This window comes from Phocoena sinus, chromosome 15, assembly GCF_008692025.1.
Source record: "Phocoena sinus isolate mPhoSin1 chromosome 15, mPhoSin1.pri, whole genome shotgun sequence".
Classification (NCBI taxonomy): domain Eukaryota; kingdom Metazoa; phylum Chordata; class Mammalia; order Artiodactyla; family Phocoenidae; genus Phocoena; species Phocoena sinus.
The window spans coordinates 47,166,466-47,186,285 of NC_045777.1; the positions used below are offsets into that span (position 1 = coordinate 47,166,466).

The 19,820-nt window shown below is 46.5% G+C and overlaps 1 protein-coding gene and 1 pseudogene across 7 annotated transcripts in view; both read right to left on the bottom strand.

Moving 5' to 3' along the window:
* Positions 1–19,820, bottom strand: part of RIN2 (Ras and Rab interactor 2) — a 219,659-nt gene that overhangs the window by 73,576 nt on the left and 126,263 nt on the right. The gene's annotated exons all lie outside the window — the stretch shown is intronic.
* On the bottom strand, positions 4,530–9,482 carry LOC116739787 (annotated as a pseudogene).

The window sequence follows — 19,820 nt, forward strand, 5'->3', positions numbered from 1 at the left end:
CGCTGGGGTGTAAATACTCCAGATCCCTCACCTCTGTTCCTTTAAGATGGAGCCAAAGTTACCCTCAGGGGACTGTGCTTGAACTTGGACCCTTGCTGACCTTCTCTGTCCCACTCCGCTATGAGTTTCTCTTGGGAGCACTTCTTGATAAGCCACTTTCATGAAAATCTTTAGCTCTGGGTTTGTTTCTGGAGACACTGACCCAAGATGCCCCCAACCTTCCCACTTGGTTGCCCTCTTTCACCACTTGAGGTTGATGGTCCTGCCTCTGGGACCCTCCTGGAGCCAGAGGCTCTCTCGAATGGCTCCCACCTGGATGTAAATCCTGTAGAGCAGGAATGGTGTCCTTCTGCTCTGTGGAGACCTCTGAACTCAGGAAAGTCTGGGGCCCAGGAGTTGTTGAATGAATGGGTGCTCTTCCCTCTTCCGCCTTCCTCTTGGTAACTTCCCTGTTCATTTCCTTCTAGACCAGGGGTAAATCAGGACACAGAGTGGGTGGCGCTCCAGCCCGACCATTAGAGCCTCAGCTGGACACCATGGGGAAGTAGCTGACATTGCGGCAGCCACTGCAAAGGTGCCGCTTAAGAGTTTTCAATTATTCACCAGCAAACACACTGATGTGGTTCTACATGCAGAGCGCAGAGCTCTCTTCTGAGCCATGATTAAGCTCTCACTGAGCGGAAGCCGTTGGCTTTAAAACACGGCCTCTCTAATGACTCAATTGTAAACTGCTTCTGTCGACCTGTAAGAGAGACCCGCACTGGCTCTACCCTGCCAGACACTTGCCACCAAACATGGGGAGGCCCAAATATGGGGAATAAGTCGGTGCCACTTCTAGAGGCCCAGCCCAAAGCTGTCTGTTAGTTTAACCATATTTGAAATGATCCTCCACAGCAAACACTGATACAACTTTAAATTTAGTTACATTGGAAAAAAATTTTTTTTAAAGATACACAGAGTGGGGCTTCCCTGGTGGCGCAGTGGTAAAGAATCCGCCTGCCAATGCAGGGGACACGGGTTCGAGCCCTGGTCCAGGAAGATCCCACATGTCGTGGAGCAACTAAGCCAGTGAGCCACAACTACTGAAGCCTGCGCTCTAGAACCCGTGCTCCGCCACAAGAGAAGCCACCGCAATGAGAAGCCCGCACACCGCAACGAAGAGTAGCCCTCGCTCACCACAACTAGAAAAAGCCTGCGCGCAGCAACAAAGACCCACGCAGCCAAAAATAAATTAATTAAATAAATAAATTGATTAAAAAATAAAGATACACAGAGTGTCTGTAGTTCTACACACGAAACACGGAAGCAGCCAGTGTGGTGTACCTTGAAACAGTCATTTGGCTGAGGTCCTGGTTTACTTTGTCAGTTGCCTGAGGCCAGTGTTGCGTTAGATTCTTCAATGACCTCAGATGTCACAGATATCGCCATATCACTGCCCATGGCTTTGTGTTTTAAGGTGAAATAATAAGCTAACCGACAGAAGCACAAAGCTCTTTCTAAGAGTTGGCACTAATGTTTCTACAGCCCTGGCTTCAGCATTTGTGTCTGAAGTCTTGATTTTGCATATTTTAAAAAGAGTTTAAAGACATGTTTACAGTGGTGATCATTTTGTAACGTACAGAAATACTGAATCACTACGTTGTGCACCAGAAATTAACTTAGTCTTGTAGCCCAATTATACTTCAAAAACAAACAAACTGATGGAAAAAGAGATCAGATTTGTGGTTACCGGAGGTGGGAGTGGAGGGTCGGGGAGGGGAAATTGGATGAAGGTGGTCGAAAGGTATAAACTTTCAGTTATAAGATAAATAAGTACCGGGATGTAATGTAAGAGAGTAAATCCTAAGAGTTCTCATCACAAGGAAAAAAAAATCTTTTTTCTTTTTCTTTTCTTTTGTATCTATATGAGATGATGGATGTTCATTCAACTTCGTGTGATCATCATTTCATGCTGTACGCAAGTCAGATCATTACACTGAACAGTGCTGGATGTCAGTTATATCTCAATAAAGCTGGGGGGAAATGAGCAAAGAAAAGAAACATATATAGAGTACTCTAGGTCAACAACAGAGAAGAAAGACATACAATGTGCTCCATCAAATTTAAGATAGTATCATTGTAAGACACCACCAAGAAAAAAAAAAAGATCTGCCAGTTATAACACACCCTTGACTATAGGATACAAATAACTTCAGAGATGGTAAATTTTGAAAATCAGTACATCTTGGAATCGAAATGCGCTGTCAGTTGTCTTCATGGAGCTCAAGTGGAAGGGCCTGAGGTTGTGTTGGTCGATTGTTAGTGCCTTGTTTTGCTGTCTTCTTAGTAACAAACGTGCTGCGTGGGACTAACATCCTGGAACTTACAAAACGGGTGCGGTCAGATGACCAGCCAGCCTTCCAGCTTCCTGGGCTCCACCTGGCACCCCCTCCAGGTGTGACAGTCTCCCGAGAGGTGTTCCACAAAGTCAGAGGCAGGAAGACTGGCCAGAGCAGATTCCCACACAGCGAGCAGGCATCTCTGCTCAGGTCCTGGGAAAAAGGAAACTGGGAGGCCGATCGCATGGGAAACTAGAGCTAAAGCCCGAATGTGCTGCCCTTTCAGCCTTCGAGCATTCAGAGGAATCCCAACGTGGGTAGGTTCACCACTACAATCAGCCTTGCCCACCCACTCATCGGTTCAGCCACAAAAGTTGTTCCTACAGTTAAGAAAACTATGCAAAACCTGAAGTGAAAAAGCTCCCTTCAGGGCTTCCCTGGTGGCGCAGTGGTTGAGAGTCCGCCTGCCGATGCAGGGAACACGGGTTCGTGCCCCGGTCCGGGAAGATCCCACAGGCCGCGGAGTGGCTGGGTCCGCAAGCCATGGCCGCTGAGCCTGCGCGTCCGGAGCCTGTGCTCCGCAACGGGAGAGGCCACAGCAGTGAGAGGCCCGCGTACCGCAAAAAAAAAAAAAAAAAAGTTCCCTTCAAGGTCCTAGTTGGGCGCCATCTAACAAGCCTGCCTAAGGGTCGCCTGGGATCTCATTTTGTTCAATTCTTCTTTTTTTTATTTTTTTGTCTGAATCGCACAGCTTGCGGGATCTTAGTTCCCCGACCAGGGATTGAACCCGGGACCCCGGCAGTGAAAGCGCCGAGTCCTAACTACTGAACAGCCAGCGAATTCCCTCAACTCTTTTCTTTTGCTGAAGGCTCAGACTCTGTAAAGTCAGATGCAGAACTTGTGGAAGATTGATACAGTGCAAATGATATTTGTTTGGCAGAAAAGATAACCCCAAAGGTTTTGGTTTTATTGCCCTGTCCACGTTGAGCCAGTTTTGTGTTAGGCTGAATTATATAAAATTGCAGTGTTGGAAGTGCAAAAAATGGTTGCATATCGGCAATATCAAGCCCATATCTAACCTTGCAAAGTTAGATACACAAAGCTGGCCAGTGGTAGATGTTAAAGCTGGGTCAAGATAAAATACTTTTGTCCACTCTTTATTTACTTATTTATTTTTTGGAAACAGCTTTTTATTAAACAGCGAAGCATAACGGCAACACAACTTCAAATGTTTGAAAACTTTAAATGTTTGAAAAGTAGGTCACAAAGGGATGCAAAATGTTTGCAGTATGACTACTATATATCCATACAGCTAAAGTCATCAAATCCTACACCAATGCAAACATTAAGATTATTCTATGATTAGCCTAAATTTAATAACCATAAACTATATTAGTGGATCTCTCTTCCTATTTAATATTTTAACATTACTTCTGATACTGATTTCTTTACCAAATGGAATCTACAAACTAATATATATATATATTTCTTTTACAAACTAAATTTTAAAAAACTGTTAAATGACTAAAACTCTGCAAACCAGTAGTTGGGTTTACAGAAAATTCTGGGAGAAGTAGATAAAATACTGAGAAAGCATCAATTAGTATACATGTAAAACTCTCCCATTTTATTCATGATTCTGATACTAAAACATTTTTAAGGGACTTTGCAAAGTTGCTCATCTGGGTACTGCAAATAAACCTGAGACCAAACTTTATTCCCTTCTAGGTGTGGTTTACATAAGGTTAGCCAAACTTAATCCATTTTCTTATATATTCCCCCCCAAATCTAATCTGTGCCAGAGATACCGCAAATCTGGACTAAAAACATTTGGAGATGGTTACAAGTACTTACCAAGGATTGAATACTTTTCCTACCCTATTTCTATTTTTCCTCAAAATTTTCTATTTCAAACACACACAACCAGAGCTCGTCTTTTCAGGTATCAAGTGGATTATTTTGTGCAAAGGAAGTTTTTTTTTTTTTTTTGGTACGCGGGCCTCTCACTGTTGTGGCCTCTCCCGTTGTGGAGCACAGGCTCCGGACGCACAGGCTCAGCGGCCATGGCCCACGGGCCCAGCCGCTCCGCGGCATGTGGGATCTTCCCGGACCGGGGCACGAACCCGTGTCCCCTGCATCAGCAGGCGGACTCTCAACCACTGCGCCACCAGGGAAGCCCCAAAGGAAGTTTTTAACGACAAATCTTCCCAATACCATAATTCAGTTTCAAAGAAAAATCTTCATCTTTATAGCCCCCGTTTTCAATTGATTAAACAGAAACCAACTATCCTATCTTATTACTAAATATAACAAATAAGCCCTAAACTGAGAAAGTATCTTACTTTGGTTAAGTTTCAACAGAGTTCGGGCTACTCTCTTAGATAATTAACTAAAATTACTTTTTACAAATGTGAAACCAATTTTTTCCTTAGGGGAAGGAAAATGGGAAGAAAGCAAATGGAGAAGAGGCACACGATGGTGGACAGGGTATATAAAGCTGTCCATTCAGTACATGATTTTGGTCACTTTTTCACAACACGGTGGTTATCTTCTTGTATCTCTAACTATGCCTACAATAAAAGACAATGCTAAACCTATAAATCAAAGCAAATTTGATATAACATTCATTTTCAAGTTTCACAAATATATGCATTTCTAATTATAAAGTCTCTACAATACGTCTGCACATTTTTGTAGACTAACATAATACACAAACTCATGGAAGTCTCCTGTTATGCTCTTAATTTTGCTTAGATCTGACATTATCTTCGTAAATACTCAGTGAAGCCACAAACAAAAGTACTATAACTTTTGGAATCTATCCAAGTTTTAAAGAAAAAAAGGTCAGCAGCAATTCTGTAAGACATAAGGGATATCAATCCCTTATTTTCTTTTGCTTTTTGTATCAGTTGTTTGAAAAACACTAGAAGCTGACATGAGGTTTTCTATCTATTGTCCAAGAACTTGGTTTTCTGATTTTAGCTTCAGATTTTCTTCCTTAACTGCATCTACTCTTGCAGAGAGATCTTCAAGTGTGTGTTGGAGTTCCAACACTTGATTAATAAGTCATGTTTTTTCCTCCAGTTCCACCTGATTTTCAGCATCGACTGCATCCATGTCAGCATTCATCACCTTCAGTAACAAAACTTCTGGGCCTTGGATACAAAATTCTTGGTGAATGGTCTGCCGTTTGAGGCACCGGCAGGGGGAGGGATCCAGAGGATACCTCAGGTCTGGACACTTGGACCAACTGGCCCACTCTTTATTTGCTAGTCTCTGCCATCTATGATTGGCTTTAATAACTTGTTGATTTTCTCCTTAATGAGTTAAATCAATCTCTGACACACGCTCACTATGTATTTGTATGAGAATTATGTTTTCCACGTCTATCCATTCTAAGAGACTTGACGACTGTGGGTCCTTGGCCCTGTGTGTGTATAGGGTGAGGGGTGTGGGTCGCTTAACCTCTCTGGACTTCAGTTTCCTCAAGCATTCAATACATCAATGGATTTCTAACGCCTCTTCTGGCTCAAACTCTTGGTGACGGCCAGCTGCCCCCCTTAGCCTTTCCGGAATGCAGTGGCATAAATATCTAAGTCACATTCACTTCCCTTTTACCACCTCCAGCTTCCTACCGAGCAGCTGCCTGCACAGGGGCTTTCAATAAGCCTGGAGGAGAAATAATGACTCCTCCTTTCTGGAAGTCAATCTGTAACTCAGTAATGCAAACTATTGAATTCAGCATTTCCAATTCTAGGAATTGATCCAAAGAAGCAATCAGGTATACTTAAAGAAGGTTCTTGGAGCATCATTTATATCATGAACAATGGAAAAAAGGACTAAGTGTCTAATAACAGTGGCCTCCTTAAAAGTGTGGTACAGCAAGGTACTGGAATATTATACAGCCCTTAAAATGGTGATTCTGTCATATATACACACAACACATATATATGTTTATTGATATGTCAGTATATAAATACAGAGACCTGTTATTCAGTGGGAAAAAAAGTTGTATGTATTCTCTGAGCCCATTTATGTAATGTATTTATCTATGGATTAATATAATACACTAGAATTACAAACAGAGAAAGCAAAATTCCGTATTCATCAGCATCAAGATTTCTCACAGGGCTCATTTCCAGGCGGTGCAATTAAAGAGGGTACAACATAGGTGATATTCTCGTTCTTCTTTACGTTAAGAATTTTTTCTGCAAGAGCTTTTTGTTTTTTTTCCATAGGAAAAATAGCTATCTTCTTTGGGAAAAAGAGAAGTAAAAGAACAGTTCAACGGGTGGAATTCATACAGAGCCTGGACTTAACAGCCTAGCAGTTAGATGAGTCTTCAGAGCCCCTGGGTCTGGCAATACGATAGTCAGCCAGTAGGTGCTCAAAGCTGCCAAATGGAAGTGCCAGGAATATACCACTTGGTGGGTGCAGGCCTTGATAAAACTAAGGAAATGGGATGCTCTGCAGTTTGTCATGGCCTGAGCTAATGAATTATTGTTCCTCTCCCCTGGAGGCCAGGTTGACCGCTCAGAGCTGTACCCTCACCCACACAGCCCACCTTTTTTTTTTTTTGACAAGTCTACTCAATTACAGGCCAGGGGTAAACTTCAGCATGGAATCAGAGTCACTCTCATTCCGAAACATCGGTTACATGTAAGGAAGTTTTCTCTCTCTCTTTTTTTTTTCCTAGCTACAAAAAGCAGTGCAAACTCTGAGCTGTAATTTTCCTGTGCCCACTGTCTCTGCTCAGCCCACCCCAGTGCTACTAATTTCAAATGCACTGAGAGTGTTTCAAGTGGCATTTCTTCAAATGTTTTCACCCAACGCTAGCAGTGTGGGATGTGAACAGGCATGATTCCAAAACAAGAGTTACTGCTCCAGTAACATTGGAAAGTAGCCAATGAAACTGGGTTAAACATTCAAGTAAGCAAGTTCACGTGGACTCCTCAGAACCTTTTAAGAAGCCGGTGTAAGTGAGGGTCTCCAGGAAGAGAACAGTGTGTAGGAGTTCCACAGCCTTCTTGATCTTTTTTTTCTTTTAATTTTTATTTTATATTGGAGTATAGTTGATTAACAATGTTTTGTTAGTTTCAGGTGTACAGCAAAGTGAGTGAGTTATACATATACATATATCCCCTCTTTTTTAGATATTTTTCCCATATAGGCCATTACAGAGTACTGAGTAGAGTTCCCTGTGCTATAGAGTAGGTCCTTATTAGTTAATCTATTTTATATATAGTGGTGTGTATATATCAGTCTCAAACTCCCAGTCTATCCCCTCCCCAACTCTTCCCCCACTGGTAAACCGTAAGTTCATTCTCTAAGTCTGTGGGTCTGTTTCTAAATAAGTTCATGTGTCTTATTAGTTTTTAGATTCCACTTATAAGCCCTTCTGGTCGTTAAGACTCTGTTGAGGGACACTTTCCGAGGAGCAGTGTTCTACAGAAACTCTTAAGGAAATGCTGACTTGAGGAGATGCTGACATGGCCCCTAGGAATAGTAAACTGCGTATTTGGAATTTCAATTTTAATTTTTTTTTAAAAAGAGAAATGGAGTAAGGATTCAAGGGAAAGTAACAGGAGAGGAGACATGAATCTCCAACTTGCAACATGAAGATGAAAAATTTAGAATCGATCATCAAAAATGTTTTTTCTGTAAACTGAGTATGACAACATCCTCTGAGCACATATATTTAATTTAGGGAAGGAAGAAAAGCAGAGGGATTATGAAAAGGGACTTTGGATTGTAAGACAATGTAAAGTCTGGTCATTTTCAGTCTCCTGAAGATGATTAGTAACTGGCAGGCGATGAATCACTGAGGCTTTGAAAACTGACTAAAATGCAAAGGTTTTGTTCCTCATCAGGACCTGAGCTCTGATGTAGATGTCGGCCAGGCACCCCAGAACTTCAGATGGGATACAGGTAGCACCCCGCCCGTACCTCCCGGGTCGCTGCTCCCTCAGGCTCCACTGCAGCACGTGGACGCCTCTGCCCAAGGCTGCAGGTGCTCTGTGGGCGGATGGGGTCAGAGCAGGAGGGCTCCATGCACAGATACCCCAGCTTCCCCTCACCCAGGAGGGACAGTTCTGATGCTCACTATACAGTCTCTCCAAGGCCCCCAGCGGGACTGAGCCCCAGTGGCTGTTCTCCCTTCTCTGTCTCACCTCCCTACGCCCCGACCTGAGCTTCTGGTGGTCACCTCCCAAACAGACTGCTGGTGTTCATAACCTGTCTCTGAACCTGCGTCTGGGGACCCCAACCAGTGTGGTTCTTTTCGCTATAAATTCAGAGCAAGGCCTCTCAGGTTACCTCTTCCACCTGAGGCAGCTGGGTGCCTTGGTCCCTCCCTAATGTTCCCAGGTAACAGGTATACGCGGGACTATTCCTGCAACTCTGCTTACGTAAAGTGACCAGAGTGGGGCACAGCGTTCCAGCGCTAGCTTGGCCTCGTCTCTCCTCTACACAAACAGGACAAGTTTGATAAAGAGGGTTTCAACCCTCTTTATCATTCAGAGTGAAACTAGCAGAATAATATTCCCCAGACTAGTATTTCCCAAACTGGGATGCACACGTGCATCGCTTGGGGATCCTGTCAAAAACGCAGGTCTTGGTTCCTAGGTTTGGGGTAGGGCCTGAGATTCTGCATTTCAACAAACTCCTTGGCTGACGTGGAACAAGGTTCTAGGGGTCCAAGAGCCCTGAGGACAAAACCAATATATATGTATATATATAGGTTAATCAACTCGAATTGTTTTAAGACTTCCATTCACTAATTTAATTCAGCTGCTCAGCTGCAAACACGAGAACAGCTGTTGAAAAGTCCTTCTGATGGTGGGAAAGTACATATTTGGCATATCTGGACACCAAAGATGTCCATGCACAGCACGGGGAGATAGCAGATTTGGAATGAGAGCCACTGTCAACACACATTTATTGAAGATCGGCCACCTTTGGGGAACTGGGCTCAATGGACACTGAAAGACGTAGAAGACATTGTCCCTGTCCCTAAAAAGGCTTACAATGTGACCGGAAAGGTAAGACAGAGAAAAGTAACAGGAAACACATGCCTGGTGAGTGGCCACAGCCGGTAGTGACTTGGACAACTTTAATTGGTCCTAAGTCACAGTGCCGCCCCTCTGCTCACCGAGCAGACTCCATGGCCCCCGCCCCAGTGGGCAGACACCAGGAGCTGCATTTTGCAAGAGACTCAGGCTTAACTTCACACACTCCCCACAACACACATGCTCATGTACCTTGTGGGTGATGTTCCTCTATTAGAGACGTTTTAATGTTCGTACTCAGGGCAAGAGAACTAAAAACTTTTAGAGGGGCTTCCCTGGTAGTGCAGTGGTTGCGAGCCCGCCTGCCGATGCAGGGGACACGGGTTCGTGCCCCGGTCCGGGAAGATCCCACATGCCGCGGAGCGGCTGGGCCCGTGAGCCATGGCCGCTGAGCCTGCGCGTCCAGAGCCTGTGCTCCGCAACGGGAGAGGCAACAACAGTGAGAGGCCCGCGTACCGCAAAAAAAAAAAACAACAACAAAAAAACTTTTAGAAGCAGACTCCATCCCACGTTCATAGCGGCCTTACTCGCAATAGGTGGAAGGGGAAGCAGCCCACATGGTCACCAACGGATGATGGATAAACAAGATGCGGTTTATACACATAATCAAATACTGTTCTGCCTTACAAAGGAAGGAAATTCTGATACATGCTCCGTCGTGGGTGAACCCGGAGGACATGATGCTGATTGAAATAAGCCAGTCACAAAAGGACAAACATTGTACGATTCCACGGATGTGAGGTTCCTAGAGTATAATCAAGTTCATAGAGACAGGCAGTAGAATGGTGGCTGCCAGGGGCTGGCGGGGAGGAAGGAAGGGGAAGTGAGTGTTTAACGGGTATGGAGTTTCAGTTTGGGAAGATGTAAAGGTTCTGAAGACGGATGGTTGGGACGGGGGTACAATAATGTGAGTGTACTTAATGCAACAGAAATGCACACTTAAATATGGTTAAAGCGGTCAATTTTATGTATGTTTTACCACAGTTAAAACCAGAATCCATAAAAGTCAGAAAACAGGGTTTCAGAGTTTTTTTGTTTTGTCTTTTTTACAGATCTGTGCTACAGGGACTGTCTTTGGAGGAAATAAGCTACAGTGGCCCAGCTCCAGCTTCTAAACCCTGGGGTCCCCTAAGAAGGTAACGGTCGTCTGAAGCGAAGCCCCAGAGGGTCCGAGATGTGAAGAGGTGTGACCTCTGGAGAGCCTGTCCACCGATTCCACACCTATGGACCCAGGGCCTCTTGATGCCGGGATAAAATGCAGCCCCTGTGGTCATGTGTCCCTACACCTCGGCATCTTCTGTCTCCTGATGACACCAAACACTCAGGATGCAGGACAGCCTGATGTTCACACAGCAAGATGGTTAGGAGGGACCATCCCAGCCCAGGATACTGGGGATCTTCCCGATGCTGGACAAGCCTCCTGGAACCAGGCGGCTGGGCTGAGACCCTCCAGGAGGGAAGAGCTGATCTTACAACAGGTGCATCGATCGACCTGCAGGCCTGAGGTCGGGGCCGGAGCTGGAGAGCTGGGTCCAACCCCACATGCCTTCCTTTGGTGCCTACAAGCAATGCCCGAAAGCTCTCGCCTGGTTTTGGATCTGAGCATTTTGGTTCAGACAAGAAACTTGTCTATGGCCAGATGACTTCTGTGAGCATATGGAAGGCCCTTGAACTCTTCTTGCAACTTTTTATTGAAATTGTATAGCATGTATATGCGATATTATATAACATACATGATAGTATATAATACAAAGAATCCTTTGTGCCATTGTCACAACCCTGCTGTAAATTTGAAATGATATCACTCAAAACCCTCACCCCCTACCCCCGGGGCGGGGTGGGGGGGAATTAACGTACTTAAGAATGAAAACCAGGCTGCCAGATGTAGAGAATGGACTTGAGGACACAGGGGGTAAGGGGAAGCTGGGTCGAAGTGAGAAAGTAGCATTGACATATATACACTACCAAATGTAAAATAGATAGCTAGTGGGAAGCAGCCGCATAGCACAGGGAGATCAGCTCGGTGCTTTGTGTCCACCTAGAGGGGTGGGATAGGGAGGGTGGGAGGGAGACGCAAGAGGGAGGGGATATGGGGATATATGTATACGTATAGCTGATTCACTTTGTTATACAGCAGAAACTAACACACCATTGTTAAGCAATTATGTGCCAATAAAGATGAAAAAAACCCAAAAAACAAAACAGGCTGCCAGGAATCACTTCCCTAATTTCTCCCAGCTCATCTCCAAAGCTCACTTTGCACACTCTTCTTGCTGGGAAATCTCTGCTTTGGAAAGTTCAGGCAGCTTTGTTCCTCACCCTCAAAATCTGCGTCTAAGTACGCTTGGACCCCTAGTCAGAGGAAGTGTGGCCGACACACCTCTTCCTGCACAGGCCACTGGGCTCCAAGGCCTGGTTGTGCCATGGCCCCTGGGCACCCTGACCACACCGAGCTGAGCCCCTTCACCGGGGCTCCTGCTTAGCCCCCAGGGGTCCCCAGGCAGACCCGCCAAGCTTCCTGATGAGCCTCAGAACCACACAGCCCTGGTTGGAAGGCCAGCTTGGGCTCCTGCCGCCTGGGGGACCCGTGGGAGAGACCGTCACCTCCCTGAGGCTCAGTCTTCTCATCTGTAAAAGGGGTGATGATCACTTGGTGGGGGGATGAATGGGAACCAGCATAGGGAAGGTGCCCGCACATCTGTGGCCATAAGAGCCCCAGCCGGTGGTGGGAGCCCAGCACTTGGCTGTCAAACGTTTCCAGGAAGGAAGCATTTTAATTTCATCATATAGTTAACTTGCGTGTCGTGTGGGGAAAATAAAAAAATATTTTAAATTATATACAAATGGCGGTGGTGGGTCAGAATTTTTCAGGCTTTGGGAAACTCTAAAGGTATTTAGTGTGGTCTTGGGGTAGGGCAGGAAAGCACCGTAGGGTGAGTGGCAGGGGTGAAGGAGACAGGGAGGCTCGGGGGGAGACAGGGAGGCTCGGGGGGAGATTATGAAATGGGCTGCACTGGGGACAGGTGTTTCATGTCCTTCAGTAGATTACTAGCAAAAACTTGAGAGCAGGCATAGCGTTCCCTGTGGGGATTTTTTTCTGCCACTCAAGCCCGAAATACAGCTCCTTCAAACAGGAGATGCTCATCAAATGACCACGAATCTCTCCGAATGGAAATGAAGCATTACCTTCTTCGGCCTGGCAGTCATTTCTCTCTCTCCAGTCTGATTCTGAAAAACTCTGAACTTTTGAACTTGAAGCCTTAGTTATAAATGATGATGTCTTTGCGCTCCTCGAATTATCCCCAACTCTCGTTCACTTGTATGCCCCGCGATGAGAGATTCTTTCCGCACCATGATCCTAGTTACCAGTGGGTTAGTCTCCCCCTCTCTCTGATGTCCAAAGTCTTTCTGAAGTTCTTATGTACAGAACATAACGTGACGCTTCTTAGATGAGCCTTGTCAGGCCTTGAAGCGGTAGCTCTGTGGATATGACAGGTGAAGGACAGACAGAAGCTGTCCTAACTGGGGAAGTCTCAGGACATCCGCGTCACATGTCACAGGACAGGTAAAAAATATGCTTTGTCAACCAGCTTCAGCCAATGGCAGCTACCACTTAATGGGTACCACCCATCATGTCATTTATTTAATGCTCACATCATCCCGGTGTGATAGGTCTGGGGCTTTTCGTAACCCTATTTCACAGATGAGGAAACTGAGGTTTGGAGAGTTTGTCCCACATCAAGCAGGTGGTAACGGAGCAACAGGGCTTGGCAGACAGGGTTCTTAGACCTGCAGAGCCATGACCTTCCCACGAGTCTTTTCTTTTGTGTAAGGATGCACATCTTTGAGGCACTGAAGGTAATACTGGGCTTTGCTACAGTGGAGACGGCTGACGTGTGCACCCCTGGGAAGCTCCTGTTGGCTGTCCCCAGGATGAACTTACCAGCTTCATCTCAGACCCTGGGGCTCCCCAGGACATCCCGAGCTCAGCCTTCCTGCATCTGTCTCCTTTTTGGCTCCTGAGCATTTCCTTTCCTCTGCAGATAAGTGGAGTCTGAAGCTGCTCTCATGCCCAGCTGAAGGCTTGCCCAGAAGCCAGGGCTCAAGGCTGGTACGTAAGCTCCCCTGGTTAGAGCCCAGGGCAACTCCCAGCTGCCTGGCATCTCGTTAGGGACCCGCCCTTCCCGAGGACGGCTTTGACAGTCCCTCCAACGTGGATGTCATATATCAGAGGTCCTTGGAGGCCTCTGGACACACTCGGCTATGTTTTGTCTGACTCGCCCCACGTGGGCTTGTCCTGTCTTTTATAACTAAAATGGTTCAGCATTTAAACATGTTTCCTACAAAAAAATCAGGAGGTTTCCGTAAAAATCGAGGTTTCTAGCTTCTTGAAACTGAAAAACTCTGGGCCGTGGTGATGCTGACCTCTTTATACGGGATATCTGCTTCCAGTTTGCCTCAGTCCCCACCACTCCCTACTGTTCGCCAATACTGAGGCCAAAGGTCAGTGCTCAATCACCAACTTGCACCTGGGAGGGCTCGACTGGTTTAGGTTACGCGCCTGGCCCCTGCAGGCACCAGAGGTCGAGAGCACTGATATATTCACTCTGGCTACTTCTGATGATCTATAGGAGGCAGGGAATGTGGTTCGGGAAAGCGCATGGGCCACGCCCTTGGAGACCAGGCCCTTAGTGGCCCTGCCACGTGTTCATCCGTAAACTGGAGACGCTGCTACCCACACTCAAGATTGCCTTTGAGAATTCAGTTGCAAAATGCAATTATCTCCCAAGTCAGGGCCCAGCAAACTCTTCCTACAGAGGGCCAGAGGGTCAATATGTTAAGCTCCAGAGGCCGTATGGTCTCTGGAGCAACTTGGTTCCACTACCGTGGGATGGAAGCAGCCGTGCACAGCACCTCAGTGACCAGGTGTGTCTGTGTCCCCACCATGGAGACAGGTGCTGGCCGGGTCTGGCCTGAGGGTGGCAGTTTGCTGACTCTGCCCTAAGTGACTGTCCGGTTGCCTGGGTGTCTGCCCTCCAGTCTACTCCGCACATTTCAGGTAGAGAAGTTATTTCAAAAACTGGGGCGGGCCTGAGCAACAAATACACACCGAGACCTCACAACATTCCTAAACGCCTTGCCTTCAAGTGGCAGCTGGCTCTGGTCCAGCGTTCCCAGGGCCGATTCTGAGAAGGTTCAGAGAAGGAAAACACGAAGTCCACGGCTCCAGACGGGCCAAGACGACATGCACAATAAATATGAGAAGGTGGAGGGTGAGGCAGAGTGAACCGGAGGTGATGGGGAGACTCGGGAGGCGTTTTGGGAGAGGGGAGAAGGGATGTTTCTGGAGGGAGTGGCCAGGCACGGGGACACGGGTGGGTTGACCAGCAAGCTGAGCTGTGCTGGGTGGGAGGCCCACTCTGCACCCTATGAGGGGCGGGGGCCAGGGAAGATGTGAATTGCACTCTGGTTTTCTTGGTTGATGGATTAAAGACAGGGTGCTGTCGCCAAGCTTTCCGAGGGCTGCACACGTGTTGGATCATGTCACTCCCTCTCCCCCAAATGCTCATGGCTTCACCGCACTAAGAATGATTCCCAGGTCCTCACCCAGTCAGCACAACGGTCCTGGCTACTCCCCCCGCACCGGGCCCTTACCTCATGCCCACCCCCGTCTCCCAACGCCCAGACACTGGCCACCCTGCTCTTCTTTCAGAGGCTCAGGCCCTGCTCCCCGGCTTGTGTGCTTCCCCCTTGTCTGGGAATAATTTTCTCCCTGCCTCTTTCTCTCCTGCAGGGTTCAGCTTAAACACCACCTCCTCAACGAGCCCTCCCCCCTCAGGCCTTCCTACCTGTCTGTCCTTCAAGCTCAAGTTTCTCTGATCGTTATCTGCTTCCCCATCACCACACACTCAGTGCCCAGGGCTGGCCCTGCCACCATAGGGGTAGCACCCATAGTGGGTGCTAACTACCCTCACACTTTCCTTGCTTTCTTTACTTCTGGAAGACCTGCCCCAGAGATAGAGAAACCCCAGGAATGGGTTATTTCCTAATTGACATTGCAGACCAGGAGTTTTCAGCTTCAGCACAGTGGAAATTTAGGGTCAGATGATTCTTTGTTCTGGGGGCTGCCTGTGTGTGATAGGAAGCCCGCCCGCTGCACACCCACCCAAGCTGTAACAACCAAAAGTATGTCCAGAGAACCAGCGGCCTGGACTGGACTGGCTGTCCTGGACCAGAACCCGGAGGGTCTGCATCTTCAGCCATCAGCGTCTCGGGAAACAAGCCCCGAACTGGGAAGTTCAACGAGAACTGGCCTGTTTCCACCTGAACTTAAGTAACACACACAGAATGTCAACACACCAATTCGACAAGGCTGCCAGGGGCCAGGTCTGAAACGAGACAGAACACAGACGCTGAAAACCACAAAAATGACTAAACGGCCCCCTCTTCTGACACACAGCGTCGCTGCTTCTGTAGCATTGGCGCCTTGACTCCCTCCATTCCTCCTGCCTCTGGATAAGACTCACTGCGCTGCCCAATCACGGGATTGCCCTCGCTTCCTGATGACACTCCAAGCCTCCTTCAGGGTTGCCAGATGAAAGACAGGGTGCCCAGTTAAATCTGAATTTTAGATAAACAGTGAATACTTTTTTTAGTGTAAGTCTGTCCCCAATATTGCATAGGATGTACTTATGCTATATCTGAAATTCAAATTCAGCTGGTGTCCGGCATTTTTATTTGCCAATCTGCAAACTAATTCCTTAGAATCAGCCCAAATCCTACACTATGCGCCTCCGGGTGCCCTCTTGCTGAGAGCCCTCTGCTTGAGGGTTCTTCTAGTATGTTCTCAGCAGTTGCAGCAGCTAGCAAACCCTGACTCTGATGCAGGTTGTGTTCCTGGGTGTCTTTAGAAAGAACAATCCCCACTTTTTGAGGCAGGAAACTCTGAGAGGCGGTCGTCCGAAAGGGATATCTGTGAGTGGCCAGCAGATGACAGGCTGGGGGTGACAAGCAGGGAAAGTGGAGTCAGGCTCACGTCTTAGTTAACCAGCGTCCAATACAGGGGCTGCAACCTGGAAAGAGGTGTGCGGGGAGTATCTCATTTCAGCACTGGACGAGGCACAAGGTCGACAATTTAAGGCCCCGAGGGTGCTAGGTCCCATCTCTACAAAATCCCTTCCAAGTTGAAGTACAGTCACCAGGGAACCACCACAGAATTGACAAGTGGTGTGACCCTGGGCAAGTTTTGTAACCTCTCCCGGTCTCAGTTTTCCCACCTGTAAAATGGGCATAACGACAGTGTGAGGAGTAAATAACTCAATGGGTTGAAAGTGCTTGGAACAGGCCTGGGAGAGTGTGAAACTAAACATAAATTTTTAAAAGTAGTTGAATAAGGAGGAAGGTGGGCTGTGCATGTGAAGTGGCACCAAGATGGTAGTTTTTGCCAAAATGCCAGGCATCCAGCAAAGGACATGCTGCTTCTGTTTGTTCTTCGGTTCCTTTGGCAAACGGCCGTGTAGACCAACAACAGAGTTAAAAAATTAACCTCCCCCAAGCCTTCCCGGGAGAGGGGAGGAGCCCACGTCTCTGAACCTCAGCTTAGAGAATATCAGAGCACCGGTGGGCAGGTGTCGGAGGCCTGGTGGGTGATTTGGCTTCTGGTTTACAGGGGCTGGGGCGGGTGCCTCAGTGTCTGTGTGCAGCCGCTCTTGAGAGAGTGAATGAAACATGGGCGTGGGGTGAGGGCACAGACAGAATAACACAGAACATCCTATCAGACGGTGGCAATTATTCCAAGGCTTGTAGAGAGTGAGTGGGCACAATTATCAAAGTACCATGTCTGAGCTCACAACTCCACTGGGAAGGTGATGTCACTGCATTTTCCAGACGGGGACATGGAGACAAGCCCAGAATTCAGCCATTTCTATGTTTTTTTTTTGTATCAGTCTGTTTAGTCATTCAAATCTAAGACATAGAGCAGTGATTCTCCAGCCTGACTCCCCCTGGCGAGCCTGTTAAAACGCAGACCACGGGCCCCAACCCCATCATCTGATTCCCACATTCCACAGTCCAAAGAACCTGCATTTCTAAGACGTCTCCAGGTAAGCTGACGCGGGGAGCTGGCACCACACTTTGAGAACCACTAGTCGAGGCTGCCTCGGTAACAAACTCCGGGTGATGCCGACACTGCCCGTCTGTCCGGGGACCACATTTCACGTGTCAATTACTTCCTAAAATGCAGGCAAATGCAGAGACACAGACTCGGGCATCTCACCTTGACAGGTTTACCTGGTGAATCGGTGTCTTCTGGTGGCTCCAAAAACAGGAATCACCAGGGCCCTTGTTAATGCCAGAGGCTTCCGTTCCCTCCCTTGGAGGTTCTGATTTATGGATATGAGACGGGCCTGGGAGTTTCTATGTTAACAAGAACCCACAGGGAGTACATCCTTTCATTGTCATGCTCTGGCACTGTTTAACTAGGTCACCTAAAGATTATTTAATTATCTAAGGGGTGCACCTGTGTTTGACTTTGCTCTGTGCTGTTAATGACTCAGGCACTGTGAAGATACAAGTCAGCCTGCAGATTTCTGTTCAGAAAAAAAAAAAGATTACCCCAAAGGACACAGTTTTATTGCCCTGTAGTACTACCACCAGTTTTGACTTGAACTTAGCAAACTTATTACAGAATGACTTTTTAAGTCAACTACAAATACATCATCTGTCCAAGTGTTATTTGAATCAGCCTTACACTAGCCTTCTGGATTCATGCATGGTTTGAATACAGCTTTGACAGATGTTCCTTTTATATTGTATGAGGTGTTCATTTTATATTGCATGATTTAATTTTTCGAAAATCATACATTGAAACAAGAGTCCTTCAAACCTACATCTTCTTCCTTGGTATCCTCCTAATTATAAAAACTCAGAGCTACAAGTAAGCCTGTAGGAATAACGTGGTTGAGGGGACCTGGGGGAATCTATTTCACTCCCGATGTTTAAAAGGCAGAGCTCCTTGAAGCAAGTGAGAACGTGTTGTGGCCTAACACGCAACATTTAATATCAGAAATGGATGGCCAACATGTGCTGGGAAACTACCCTCTAAAACCATGAGATCCATTGTTTTTGGAAACACGAACAGGAATTGCTGTCCAAAATGTTCAGGGCATTCCTAGAAAGTCAGGCCCTGGGTGGGGGTAGGGGTGCAGGGTGTGCGGCCTGTGTCCTGGAAGCATTTGGAGCAGATGGTGAAAGATATGCATGTGTGTCCAAATGAAAGCCAACCAATGCTCCAGAAAGAGGCCACTGTCCCCATGACCTCTTTAGATGGAGTTTCCTGGGGGATCTCTCTGGAGAAGGGTGAAGCGATCAAAGTGGAACCCTCAGGAAGGCTACATGGGATGGGGGCGCCACATGAGAAAGTCAGGCAATTCCCACCCCTGCTGGGGACTAATAACCAGCCCCTGGCACTCCAACCTCCCTGGGTCTTAGTTTCACTATCTGTGAACGGAGGAGGTATAGAGTCCACAAAACATAAGCCTTCACTCTCCAATACAGAAGCCACCTGCCACATGTGGCTGTGGAACCTTTGAAATGCTGCTAGCCTGAATCAAGATGCACTCGGTGTAAAATACACACTGGATTTCAAAGGCGTGGTACTAAAAAAAAAATGTACAATATCCAATTAATATTTTTATATTGTTACATGTTGACATGACAATATTTTAGATATACTAAGTTAAATAAAATATATTATTAAAAATCAATTTCGCCCGTTTTCTTAAATGTGGCTACTAGAACATTTAAAATGACATCTGCAGTTCACTTTGTATTTCTATGGGGCAGCACTGCTCTAAGGCCTCTCCAGGTGTAAGCATATAGGAAGAAAGAAAAGACACACCGAATACTGATATCAGGTATGCTTTGCAATATTATTATGAAGAATTAGCAAAACACCCTCTGACATAGATCGCAGCAAGATCTTTTTGATCCACCTCCTAGAGTAATGAAAATAAAAACAAAAATAAAATGGGACCGAATTAAAAGTTTTTGCACAGCAAAGGAAACCATCAACAAAATGAAAAGACAAACCACAGAATGGGAGAAAATATTTGCAAATGAAGCGACCAACAACAGATTAATCTCCAAAATACAGAAACATCTCATGAAGCTCTATAACAAAAAAGCAAGCAACCCAATCAAAAAATGGGCAGAAGATCTAAATAGACATTTCTCCAGAGAAGACCTACAGATGGCAAGAAGCACATGAAAAGATGTTCAGCATCACTAATTATTGGTGAAATGCAAATCAAAACTACAATGAGGTATCACCTCACACCAGTCAGAATGGCTATCATCAAAAAAATCTACAAACAAGAAATGCTGGAGAGGGTGTGGAGAAAAGGGAACCCTCCTACACTATTGGTGGGAATGTAAA